This window comes from Sus scrofa, chromosome 15 (assembly GCF_000003025.6).
Source record: "Sus scrofa isolate TJ Tabasco breed Duroc chromosome 15, Sscrofa11.1, whole genome shotgun sequence".
Taxonomy (NCBI): domain Eukaryota; kingdom Metazoa; phylum Chordata; class Mammalia; order Artiodactyla; family Suidae; genus Sus; species Sus scrofa.
The window spans coordinates 26,158,696-26,172,173 of record NC_010457.5 but is presented as its reverse complement, the minus strand read 5'-3'; positions in this window follow the sequence as shown (position 1 = coordinate 26,172,173).

Here is a 13,478-nt window from a genome sequence, read left to right as displayed (position 1 = left end):
TTAAACTCTGAGTTTCATGATCTGTATTTGATGCCACTGTCTTCCTCCTGGGTGCCCCGTATATGTGATGGATAATGTCATCACTTTGCCAGGTACCATCACTCACATCAGCCTGGTGGTCATCGGTGGCTAAAAAGGTAAAATGAGACTCTATGTGTATGTTATACTCTGTTGAAAAGACCCATAAATGGTTCTTGCCTCTCTGTAAATAACATTGATATTGGCAAAACAGCTTTTTTAGTTTTTACTTTGTATCCCATCACCGTAGGTGAGACCCAGGCATGATTATAGCTGAGTTTGGAAGCACGTCAAGCAAGAGAAAATGCCATCTCCCAAGACTATTTCTCTTTGATTATTGAGTCTCTTTGATTACGAATAACACTCCATCTTTCTCATGATGAGACTTCCTTACAGCACATGCTTGCATAAATGGACTTTTAGTAGGTACAACTCCACCATTCCAATGCCCCCATGACTCCCCAGTTCCACCAGACCACCTGGATATTCTCTAATCACAACCTAGATTTAGTTTAGTTTCCTCACTATACGTTTAAGAAAAATAAATAACTGATAAAAATGAAAGGATTATTTTATCTTTCAAATTCTTTGTATTACATACTTTACATTATAGGCATATTCCTCTGTGTTTGACATTCTCTACGTTTTTCAACTTCTGTATGTTTGATCAACTTGTTCCCATTACTGAAAATGATAGTTTTCCTTTCTTAGTTCCTCAAACTTTACATTCTCTCCAACATGCAAGTCACATTCCACATTAGTCCCATATGTGATCACCACAAAAGTCCAAACAAATATTAATGACTTAATCAGAGTTTAATATCTAGAATGAGAATGGATATAGCATCATTGTGCGGTCTTTTAATGACACTGAAATGCAATAACATTTTTTTAATTCATGCAAAAATATGTACTGAGCTCCTACAGTTTGACAGGGATTTTTCAATGACCATGAGGTATGTTAGTGAAAATAAATAAATAAATATATAAATTACTCTCTCCTTGTGGCTCTTAAGTTGTTTAAAAGCAGATAGGCAATAAAAATATTAAAAATTCAGATATTTTACCATTTATAAAGATGATAAGCAAAGAAAGAAAAACAAAGCAGGTAAGGGGGATCAGAAATTGTGAGTGATCGTGGGGAGGCAAGTTGTCATACTAATTAAGATAGTCAAGGTTGGTCTGTCTTATAAACAAAGTCTAACAGAAACTTGAAGGTGGGGAGGTGACCTTTGTGGCTCTGAAGAAAGAGCATCACAGGCAGAAAAACAGCTAAGGCAGTAGATTAAGGTAGAAGTATTCCTGGCATGTGGGGGGAACTCTAGGAGTGTCAGATGGCGAAGATAGAAAGAGCCAAAGCAGGGTGAGAAAAGTGAGGTTACAGGGGAGAGAAAAATGACTAGGGGCCAGTGAAATGTCAAGCCTTTAGAGGGTGTGAACAGGTAGATGATGTTATGAAACACACATTTAAAAGGTAAATTAGCAGCTGCTGAGAACAGTATGGAGGTTCCTTAAAAAGCTAAAAGCAGAACTACTATAGGATCCAGGAAGCCCACTCTGGGAGAAAACCATAATTAGAAAAGGTGCTTGCACCCCAATATTCATAACAGCACTATTCACAATAGTGACATGGAAACAACCTAATGTTCATAGCAGCACTATCCACATTTAGCAGACATGGAAACAACCTAAATGTCCATTGACAGAAGAATGGATAAAAAAGATGTGGTACATATACACAATGGAATACTACTCAGCCATAAAAAGAACAAAATAATACCATTTGCAGTTACATGGATCGACCAAAAGAATATCATACCGAGCAAAGTAAATTAGAATGAGAAAGACAAATATAATATGATATTGCTTACATGCAGAATCTAAAATATGACACAAACTAACTTATTTACAAAACAGAAATATATTCACAAATTTCAAAATCAAAATTACGGTTACCCAAGAGGGAAGGAACATGGTAAATTAGGGAGTTGGTATTGGCATATACACACTACTATGCGTAAAATAGATAACAAACAAGGACTACTGTATAGCACAGGAAACTATGTTCAGTATCTTGTAATAACCCATAAGAGAAAAGAATCTAAAAAAGAATTTAAAAAAGAATTTATATATTATATAATACATATAATGTTATATATTATATATACATATATAAATCTATAACTGAATCACTTTGCTGTATATACCTGAAACTAACACAACACTGTAAATCAACTATATTTCAGAGTTCCCATTGTGGCTCAGTGATAATGAACCTGACTAGTATCCATGAGGACGATGGTTCAATCCCTGGCCTCCTCAGTGGGTTAAAGATCCAATATTGAGGTGAGTGGTGGTGTAGGTCACAGATATTGCTTGGAACCCACATTGCTTGTGGCTCTGGTATAGGCTGGCAGCTACAGCTACGATTCTACCTCCAGTCTGTGAACTTCTATATGCTAGAGGTGCAGCCTTAAAAGGAAAAAAAAAACCTATATTTCAATAAAAATTAAAAAGAAAATTAAAGGTACACTGGCTAATATGTTGAGACTGACACTAAGGGTAAAAGCAGAGAGGTAAACTAGCTGACTTTTGATTCAGGTTAGAAAAGGGGGTATGAAAACTGAGAAATGCAAAAAAGACTGCTACCTTACCTGCAATACTTTCTTCACCTATAACATTTAATGTTTAATTCTAACATCTTGCTTCCATTTTGCCTGCTATTTTCTTGGTTAACACCCTCGTCATTTCTCTTTAATGGAGTCACTATCATTTACTTACCAAATCCCTATTAAGGAACATTTCAGTTATTTCCAGCATTTTGCTTTTAGAGACAGTGCTGAAGTATCCTCTTATTACATCTACATCTGCAAACAGGTGCTAGCATATCTGTAGATACATCTATAACCAAGAAACATTGAGTCAAATCCATACTAATCTATATTTTATTTGTATGTCTGTCCATTTTGGGTTTTCATTTTACTTAAAGCATCAAACATGTATGATTGCCCAGTTTTTGCAAGGTCTACTGGAGGTCCTGCTTTCAATATACCTTGCTCACATGGCTATTGGTAGATCACGGTTCCTCCTGTGTGGGCCATATGGACCACTGCAGTTTTATCAGCAGGATTCCACAGTGCAATTAATTCAGAAGCCACAGTGTCACTTATGACACTTGTAGATGGTCACCCATTCTGGTCTTCTTTCTGTAGATCCAGATTTCTATTTGGCAATATTTCCCATCTGCCTCTAAAGGATGTTCTGTAAATTTTTGTAGAGAGCGTCAGATGGTAATTATTCCCTTCAGCTTTTCTATGTCAGGAAAGTCATTCTCTCTTCACTTTTAAGGATATTTTCACTGAGTATAGAGTTCTGGGTTGACAGTATTTTCTTTCAGTACTTAAAAGATGTTGCTCCATTATTTCCTGCTCACATTCTTTACAACGCTAAATCTGTTGCTCTTTATCTTTGTTCCTCTGGACATAATATGACTTTTTATTTTGTTGACAAAATAAAGAATGTTTCTACCATGAATACAACTGCATTCATTCAACCTTAGAAATGTTGTAATGGCTTTTCAGAAAGGCAATGTATTTAGATGGGAATACAACATTAATATAAATGGCAGAAAAGAAACTACTAAATTAACACAATTTAAAACTTAAAAAAAATGTTTCTTTTTATCACTCACTGGTTTTCAGCAATTTGATTTTGGTGAAATGTTCTCGATGCTTCCAAGCTTGTGGTTTTTTAAGCTCCTTAGCTTTGTGAACATATGGAATACAATTACAGTAACTTTCTAAAATGTCATTGTTGGTTAATCCTGACATCTGTGTCAGTTCTGTGTTATTTCAATTGATTAATTGTGTTCTTCACGATGGGTCATAGTTTCTTGCTCCTTTGAGTGCTTGATAGTCTTTGATTGGATGCCAGACATTGTGAATATCAACTTGTTGAGTGTTGGACATTTCTGTGTTTCCAAAAATCTTAAACTTTGTCCTGGGTGCATCTCAGTGTACTTGGAAACACTGGATCCTTCAGATCCTGCTTGTATGATGTGTTAGGTGGGACCAGGACTGTGCTCAGTGTAAGGATAATTTTTGTTCATAACTGAGACAAGGGGCTACACAAGAGCCCTGTGAGTCAGGAGAAATAAACAAATGGACATAAATGAAATGCACATTTATTCCTACAGCCCCCTCTGCAGGAAGGAGGAAGAATTATTTGTTGCTCAAAGGATCTGCTTACCCTCAAATAGCTAATCTTTTTCTCTCGTCTCATTATACAAACAATAGAATATTGGATGGTAAATGTTTTTGTTTTTTGTTTACCTAAATGTTGAATTCACTAGGCAAAACCTTCAGGAGGTACACAGAGCTTTTTTCTTAGCTCTTAACTATTAATAGCACTTTGTCGACAAAAAAAAAAAAAAAAAAAAGGCACAACCTAAATATTGAGAGTTGTATTTTATTCGGCAGAGGAAATGAAGGCAAGCTGTCAATGTCTTAAGAGTCATGTTGAATTCCAGGCATACATTTCTGTTTCAGAAAGAAAAAAATTAGCAGTGCATTTTCTTCTTTTAATCAGTGGTTCCACTTTAACTTAGGTGGCAATACCATTCCAGTCAGAAAATAGCCTTAACCAACTTTTTTCAAAATAAATAGAGCATGGTCCTTAATTGGAAGTAGCTCATTTGAAGGACAGGAAACTGGTTTGGTTTTATTTCCACATTTCAATGAAAGCATAGAAAACAGCAAAGCTAATTCTTGCTTTGGAATCAGACTGCCGAGGCTGAAATCCCCACTGTACAACTAACTCTTCAGTGACTTTGGACATTGCCTGTCTATCTGGGTTTTCTCCCTGCCACAATTCACTTTTAAGCTAGTTTCCAATTATTTAAAATGAGGGATAATGTATAAGTTATAGAAAGAGTATTGTGATCAAATAAAATAATGTTTGCAATGTACCTAGCCTAGTGGTGGCATCTTTAATCAGTAAATATCAGTTAGCATCATGTTGTTTCAGTTCTACTTGGTGTCAAGAAGGCAGCAATGTGTGCTTTACATCACACAAATTTCCCCACAGACCTCTGACAGATTTAAATTAGCAGTCTCAACTCAGTGGTATACGGAAGAGTTTCATTTTTGGTGAAAGTTTTAAAACATTGTCTTATTCAGAGCTTTCAGCTTAACAACCTTAAAGATAGAAAATATACCTGGTAAAAGGAGAAGAATAGAGAAAAAATAAAGTCACCAATATATGGTATCTTAGTGCCTTGATGATTTGGGGGCCCATTGTCAGCATTTGCGGCATTCATTTTAGAATTAGAGTTGCAAAAATTTCAGTCCTTCCCTAGTTTTCATGCTTCTCTCTAAAAGGTCAGATAGAATCCTCCCTAGCTGTGGTGATCCTAGAAAGGGTGCAGTGGGATCTGAAATGCCCCTCCACTTTTTCCACTACAGATGTGCTGGGCATGGACATCCCCTCCCCTTGAGTGTGGACGAGACTGGAGAACCTGCTTCTGGAGAAGAGAAGAGTAAAGATGATGGTGTGTGACTTGAAGACCAGGCCTCCCTTGTTCTTTCCTCATCCTGGCTCTGGGATCACTTATTCTGAGGGAGCCAGCTATTAAGTTATGAGGACACTCAGCCACCCTGTGGGGAGGCCCATGGGGTGAGGAGCTGTGGTCTCCTTTTAAAGTTAAAGCTTTTAGTCAACAGCCATGTGAGTGAGGCACCTGGAAGAGGACCATCAGCCAGAACCACATCTTCAGAGCATGTAGCCCAGCCCATGCTGTTATTTTGACTCTGCCTGGTGAGAGATCCAGGGGGCCAGAACCACCTGGTTAAGCTTCTCCCTAATGTCTGAACCTCAGAAACTGCATGAGATAATAAAATTTGTTGTTCTAAGTAGATGCATTTTGGTGTAATTTGTTACATGGCAAACTAATTAGCACAGGCAGTAAGCAATACAAACTCCTGCCTGGAGTTTCTCATTCAATGAGTTTGAGGTGAAACCTGGAATATATATTTAATATAATCATCGTCTTGACTCTGGTGCAGTTATTCTATCATGAGGTATTTAGGAACAATTACAAGCCTCCCTCCAGGTGTGTATTAGCTTGATTTTACTTATGCCTGAGGCTCACTCTTACATTAGTAATATCATTCTTCCTATTATTATCTCTTTTACTCTACCTTACAATCAAGCACACAGCAGCAAAGGTATTATCTGCTAAGCATTGTACTTATACAAGTAGTAGTTTAAGGGGCTTTTTAAATTATGAAAACAACATATACCTATTGTAAAATATGGAAAATATTTTTAAAAGTTTAAATAATCCAAAGCATGTCCATGTAGTTTCCCAAGTATCTCTAGTGCTCTATTTTGATATATTTTCTTTATATTTAATTGCAAGTAGTCATGACACAAACACCATACAATTTCGTATCAGTCTTTTGCCTTCCACTGAAACAGTGCCTGACACAAGTGAGCTCAATGAATGTTTGTTGGATAACTATTTCCTAAGCATTTCCCAAAATATTTTTTAAAATTTCAAGAAAAGCAAACGAATGACTGAGCAATATTACATCATGTGTATGCACTATCATTAATTTTAAAAATACTGTAATGAAAAGTTATAAATATTGTTAAAGCTTTTAATCCATTTTGCCATATCACTTCCCAGAAAGGCAGTGGTATTCTTTTTTTTCTTTTGGCCACCCTGTGGCATATGGAATTTCCTGGGCCAGCAATCTGATCCAAGCCAGATCCTTAACCCACTATGCCTGGCCAGAGATCGAACCTGTGTCCCAGCAATCCAGAGATGCTGCCCTATCCCACCAAGCCACAGTGGGAACTCCGTGGTATTTTTATTTTGAAAGTGATTTTGAATGGTTAAAGTTTCCTAGGAGAAAGCACAGATTTTATAGCAAAATAAAACAAAGATGAGAGATAAAGGCCATGGGCTAGCATAGGATTTACACACACAAAATCAAAACTGCACACCCAAATTTGATGCTGTACTTACCTGAACTGGTGGACCCAAAATTATTTTTTACAAGGATAGAAAAGAGAGTAAATTACAGAAGAGAAAGGATGTGGTAATGGAATGAGGGTGGATTATATCTCTCCAGACCTCTCCAGACATCTAGCCAATACTTCCCTAAGTTACAAGCAGCAACAGTGGAGAAAAGAAAGCCTGACAGTGGGCTGATCTCCGGCAAGAATATATCTTATTAGAACATCACTTTAAGCAAAGGGATCATGCGGTGAAAGCCACTGGTAGCTGGGCTGACCCTACTGTGGAGGAAGAGGGACAGTTATAAAAACTTCAGGGGGCACAGTCTTGACCCTAAAAGAATATTTATTAAAATAAAAAAAATGAATAACAATAAATAGAGATGCAGGAAGCATCTTTCTGTGGTAAACTAGGGTAAAAGAAGCCCCAGTGATGCCTTGTGGATATGCAACCCTGTTTTATTTTTTTAATTTTTAATTTTTTATGTAATTATTTTTATTTTTTCCATTATAGCTGGTTTACAGTGTTCTGTCAATTTTCTACTGTAGAGCAATGTTATTTTTAATGCTAGTTTACAAGTCCAGGGAAGTGATCTCAGGAGAAAATGTAGATCTTATGCATGAAATAGAAAAGAAATCAAGAAATCAGGAAAGTCTCGGCCTGAGTTAATTGAGACACAGGGCATATGTAGGGCTGTAAATGTTACATGTTAAGGACATGAAAAAAACCCAGAGAATGATGAAGCCAAGTTATATTGTGGAAATGGTCCCTTACCACTGGACGGGGTGATGAGGAAGAAAGAAGTATGCTGTTTTTGCTGGTTACCATTATTATGGATTCTAAGTAGTAATGATAATGATGATGATAATGATAATAATGATAACACTTTGGTCTGAAAGAGGAAGAAGCAATTCTTTATTGGCTAATGGCTCATTTATTGTTCTTGCTCATTTACTCTTTGTTATCTCATGCTTAAATTATTTTGAAGACTATCAATATAATGAATATAAAGATTCAGGAGGAATGTTGGAGTAACTTATGTTCAAGAGCCAAAGCCATAACAGTCATTAAGCCTAAGTGAATTAGAATTTTGATAACAATGCATGCATGAATATTATTTAGAAACCAAGGTAAAATGTGTAAAAATAACAATAAGTGTGAAAATTTCCTTTACATAAGATTCTGATAAACCAATTAAAAATGGCTATAGGAGAAGAGTTCCTGTCATGGCTCAGTGGAAACAAATCCAACTAGGAACCATGAGGCTGCAAGTTCAACCCCTGGCCTCACTCAGTAGGTTGAGGATCTGGCATTGCTGTGAGCTGTGGTATAGGTTGCAGACACGACTCGGATATGGTGTTGCTGTGGCTGTGGTATAGGCTGGCAGCTGCATCTCCAATTTGACTCCTAGCCTGGGAACCTCCATAAGCCATGGATGCAGCCCTAAAAAGCCCCCCCCCCCAAAAAAAAAGAAAGAAAGAAAAGAAAGAAAGAAAAATGATGCATCTGGTTTCTATGGTTGTGCTGATGAACAAATCGAATCAACTACCCAGCTGAACTGATCAATTGTGCAGAGAATGGTCATTAATATGGCTGGAAATACCATTTCAAATGAAAAATTGTTGCTTCAGAGGCTGCCTATGACAACATAACTTTTAGATACTGGATTCCTAGAAGTATAGAACTGTGATTTGGGCAAATCATAAAGCTTTCACATCTGGACAACTTACAGAGACTAATCCTCTTTTTCAGGATTTACATTCTTATTTGTACAATTTTATTGACTAGATTCTGCTCTTGCTTTGGATAACAGAGCAGACAGATGCTGTGCCAAACGTATTTTGAGGGAATGAGAGGGATCCAGATTTGGGATCAGATGTACAGAGCCACGGGCTTCTTGATTTCTCATTCAGCTGTCCTCACCAATAAAAGGAGTGCCAGAATGCCTAATTAACAACTATTTTGAGAATTACGTAAAAACTATTATAGAGTTATAAAATTCAGCCCAGAGCCAGAAACAGAGCAAATATTCAATAAATATTTGTTGAATGAATGATTCCAGGAAGAAATGAATGAATGAATGATTAGGGTTACATATGAATTTCTTAAAATTAGGAAGAGAAAGATAGAAAAGTCATGTAAGTCTGACTGAATATCCTACTTCCTTCCTGACCCTATTGTGTCCACAAAGATTAGCCACAAAACAAATTGGGCTAAAAAGAATGTCAATGAAAAATAAGGAGCTGCTACTGAGGGGGCAGTTGCTATATACCAAGTATTTACATGTATTTATTCAATTATAATAATAAGCAACCTTTAACATCAACTGTGTGCCAAATGCTCTGCTAAGCACTTTGCATATATTTGTGCATTTATAATTTTCACAAAACCTTGTAAAGTGGGTGCTACCTATACCTGCACATGCTGCATGAGGTTATCATCCCCAAGCTCACGTGAAAAGCTGCAACTTCAACACCCTAAGTGACCATGGCCATGACAGATACCCATGGGGATCTGACTCCATCATTGGAAAGACCCATTGCATGACTGCTTCATCAACTTCTCTGCAGAAGGATGAGGATGAAAGTAAAAGGAACAAACAGACTTGTTAATAGCACTAGAGAAAGCAGGCAGCCAAGGTGATGAGATGAGAAAGAATGCTCAGCTCTGGCACCTCTTGGCCAGAGAGTGAGAGCTGGGGTTTGCCCTGGGACACTGCCTCCCAGTCTGCAGTGAGTTCTACCAATTTGGGCCGCTCATTAGCTTACAATACTCCTAACTGTGAAATCACCCTCCAGGAGGAAGAGTTTAGGTTGACACCCAGGGCTAAGCCAAGCTGTCAATGTCAATAATAGTTTCTGTAAACAATTACATGAGCACTCTAATTACTATGCATATATTCTATAGAAACTGGAAATTATTTGTTTGCAAAGGACTTTCAAGTTAAGATTAATTAAAACGTAAGAACTGAGGCCTGTCTCATTTTCAGTGTCTATCAAAATATTTAGTTAGCCAATCAATGCTTCATGTCCTGGAATTTGACTTAAGTATGATGTATCTACCTGAGAAATTCCTCCAGGTGACAAAGCCCTCTCTTTGTTTGGAATCATGAAATGTACTTATCAATACACAACAGCACCCTTCTCCTGCTTCCAGATACCAGTTTACTGGAATTGAAAACCCTAGTAAATGTGTGGCTTTCGGTATCTAGTGTTCTAGTTACCCCTAAATCATTTAGCTCAGGTACCTTATTTGCTGTGAAGCCATGCTAATTTATATCCATACTATTCACCTCCTTCAAAATTATTCTGCCTCTTTGTGCTGATTGCTGTGAGTCAGAGAGGCAGTGTCCCTTCCTGGAAGGAAGAAAACAGAGGGTCCTTCTAAATCAAAATCATCCTGAATCAAAGACGTCTGATTTTCATGAGGCAAGATGCCACCGTCTGCTGTGAAGCTTCAGTCTCTACTAGCCCCACATCCAGCAGCTTAGGAAGGTGATTATGACCACCTAGAGCCTAGAAATTAAAAGCGGAGGGAGTGGGATGTACGGGGAGTCTGGCATTAGTAGATGCAAACTATTGCATTTGGAGTGGATAAGCAATCAGGTCCTGCAGTATAGCACAGAGAACTATATCCAGTCACTTGTGATGGAATATGATGGAGGATAATGTGAGAACATATGTATATATGTATGACTGAGTCGCTTTGCTGTATAGTAGAAATTGACAGAACACTGTAAATCAACTACAATGGAAAAAATAAAAATCACAAAGTAAAAAAAATAATTAAAATTAGAAAAAATAAAAGTCTGAAAGACACATCATTTTTTCCTCTCTTTCTCTACTTTACAGACCTCTATGTCACCAGCTCCCCCTCTGTAAATCTCCAGTTCTCCTGTATCTAAGGTGGAGATTCACATCCCAAAATAGCACCATTAACTTTTGCATGGCACAAGTCAGGAGGAGAAGTGAAGGTGCACCTAACACATTTCACAAGGTTTAAACGTTATCAATCAAAGTAACAGACTGTTAAAACAGAAGATGTCCTATGACATAACCTGCAGAATGGACTTTTTTAAAAAGTGGAGTTAAAACGTATAAAGCTATGGCTTTTAGTGTAACTAAAATTTGACAAAATATTGGCAAAGTTAGCATGGTTATTTCAGAAAATATTATGAAAATTTTATTTTGTCATTTATTTTATTTATTTTTTGCTTTTTTTTTTTTTTAAAGGCCATAGGTGCTGGCATATGGATGTTCCCAGGCTAGGGATCACATCAGAGCTACAGCTGCTGGTCTTCGCCACAGGCACAGCAACACGGGATCTGAGCCACGTCTACAACTTACACCGTAGCTGACAGCAACATTGGATCCTTAACCACTGAGTGAGGCCAGGGATCAAACCCACACCCTCATGGATATTACCCTGGTTCATTTCCACTGAGCCACACTGGGAACTCCTATTTTGTCATTTAAATTACTTGTTCAGTAATTTTTATTGCCTCTTAAAGGAATATTAGGATCCACATAGTCAATGACTGCTATTCTTTTAAAAACATTATAATGATGAAATAGTTTAAGGAAAGCTGAAAGTAGGAGGATTGCCCAGTTTGTTAACATCTCTCTTTAAGTAAGACTGTAGCTTCATCTGGAAGGGTGTGGGCAGGGATGAAAGAGTTAAGCCCTTAAGTCCAGCAAAGCAGGCTTCTGAGGATACCTGAGGGCAGTGTGTATGAAGCAGGTTGTTTTTTGTCTTATATGCATCAACTCTGAGCACCATAGATAAACTGTATTGTTGTTCCCTAGAAGATTCAATTATGCATTCCAGGAACCCAGTAAATGTGGTGAGGTAAGTTACATGTACCAACATAGACAACCATGGCCTTACAAAGGGAGACCCTTATCATTGTTTTTCTTTTAGTGTCTTTGTATTCTTTTTTTCTTTTCCTTCAGGCTTCAATGATGTCAGACCTGAACCTCCAGATCAAAGTGGAACAAGGACACCACAGCTGCAACTGGTAGTAACTTTACTTTTGGAATATACACTCTGATAACTTACCAATACCTGATGCTATTAATTGTAAGAATTTGGGGACATTGGTTTAAAGTTTGACTTGTACATGAACATATTCCCATGGCCTAAGTAAGAAATCTAGAGCTTAAAAATCTCAAAACAAGTGTGTGTTGAATCCTTATTTTTATTCAAGGATGTTTGACAGAATAAATGTGAAATATCATTTTTGATCACTGAATATAATCCACCTACTCCCTTTTGTCCTCCCAAGAGGCAAAATCATTTACATGTAAAACTGTTTCTAAGTCTTCATTGGCCAAGATTTTACATTTAACTTATGAAGATGTGAATGAAACATGTAGATCTTCAGCAAACTAAACAATATATAAAAAGTTCTATGTTGGTTGATGATGAGAGGCAAGGTCAGAGAAGAGTGACTAGTAAGCATGGATATTTTCAGGGAGATGGGTGTGAACTAGCTCCCAAAGAATGACTGAGGATTTTAATGGTTGAGAAGAGAGAAAAGGGAGTCTCAGCTGAGCAAAGAAGTAAAGGAAAATATTATCACAATGATTTTCAAGATAGTAAAGTCACTGAAGATGCAGAATAATAATATTGGTAGAGAAGTTATATAAAGCAAGAGTGCATGGGTAATATGAACCAAAATAGATTGTTCAAAACCTTCAAGAGAAAAACTTGAATTTCATAGGAATTAGGCTGTCATTGAAGATTTCGAAGACCAAAATATCTATTTTTTATACCAGCAGACAGTCCTAATAGTCATGATTTCTGTGGGATTCACCTTCTAAATGGAAACGTGGTGGTGTGTGTGTGTGTGTGTGTGTGTGTGTGTGTGTGTGTGTGTGTGTGTGTGTGTTTATGTGAATGATTCTTAAGATTCAATGATGATAAATGGAGTGAAAGAAATCAGATTAAGATAAAGCCTTTGCCTCAGAAACCCTTGCCTTTAAAAACTTAAATTTTTCTTCTGAAATCCATGAAAATAAATGTCACTTCCTAAATATGTCATACACTTCAACCACAGCTAACGCAGAATTTGGAGTTGGAAGCATTTCAAGGGCACTTGATATAGTAGCTTCTTTTGCCCTAGTATGATGATATTTTGGGAACATATAAAAGTGTCAGAGTGTGACAAACTCAAACTTAAACCAAAATAAATGAACAATTTGAAGTTGTAAATCATCAGAGCCAATTTTAAATTGGCTAAATTCAATGTCTTGGTGTTTTATGTCATTCAAAGTATGATTGATAAACAAATGTATGATAAATAAACCGTTAGGTTGATTCAAATTTCCTGATAAGAGCTAAGATATTTCAAATTTGTGGAAAAGACATCTTAACTTTCATCTTATACATATGTGGGAATTAATTTAAAAGGAAATATTAAAAATACTGCATCTTTATC